Here is a 933-nt window from a genome sequence, read left to right as displayed (position 1 = left end):
CCGGCACGCGGAGGGGCCCTGCGCCGCCTCCCTGCCTCGCCCCGAAGCGCCTGGCCCCGGGCACCCGAGGGCTCTCCCTGCGCCCGCCTCCCTGATGCTTGCCGGGAGCCTCGGACGGCATCCTCAGGGACAGAGCGCGTCCCCGATCGCGGCGCTTTAAAGCCTGCAGGATGACTAAACGCGGAGGTGGGATTCGCCTCAGGCTGGTCGCTGCCCGCCGGCCGGGCGGCTCCTCCACCCGAGAATGAGGCTTTGTCTTACCAGCACCCCCCGGGCCGAGGCCGGCCTGGCCGTGCCCGCGGCTGTCCTCGCCACCACACTTTTTTTTTACGTGCAGGAGCCGTCACTCTCCAAAACCAACCCAAGGAACGGCGTCTAAGCGCCGGGCGGGAAGCAGACGAGCAGGGCTTACGAGGGTTGCACTTCAGGCACCGGGCCCCTAGACTTTAGGGATCTACATCCTTCGCAGATAGAGCTGTGAGAACCAGCCGCCAGCCTCCGGTATTGCGATCACACTGGGCTTACTGCCGGCCTCCATTTTGAGTAGGGCTTTGTCGCCCGGCATGGTGGCACAGCAGGCCCGGGGCGCTGCGCGATACGCGCCCGGACAGCAGGCGCTCGAGCCGCAGGGGATGAAGCATGAAAGCACTGAGAGAGTAGGCCGCTCTCACAGGGACTGCTCGGGTTCGAGCCGCCGTGGCTGCTGGCACCGGCCTTCTCCTCCGAAGCCGGAGGGTTTGGGGCGCAATCCCCCCACTAGCAGGCCCTCCCTGCGACGGCTCGACGTCCCCCCCCCCGGTGCCTCCTTGGCTGGGGCAGCCACTTCGTGGCCCCCTCCACGCTCGGACCCCGACTCCCTGTTTCACAGAGGATGCGAACTGGATTCGCCATGTGAACGTTAAACGTACGTCATCTTTTGCCGAAGAAACAATG

Source organism: Aptenodytes forsteri, unplaced genomic scaffold (genome assembly GCF_000699145.1).
Source record: "Aptenodytes forsteri isolate BGI_AS27 unplaced genomic scaffold, ASM69914v1 Scaffold53, whole genome shotgun sequence".
Classification (NCBI taxonomy): Eukaryota; Metazoa; Chordata; class Aves; order Sphenisciformes; family Spheniscidae; genus Aptenodytes; species Aptenodytes forsteri.
The sequence above is the reverse complement of the archived record's forward strand: the minus strand, read 5'-3'. Positions refer to the sequence as shown.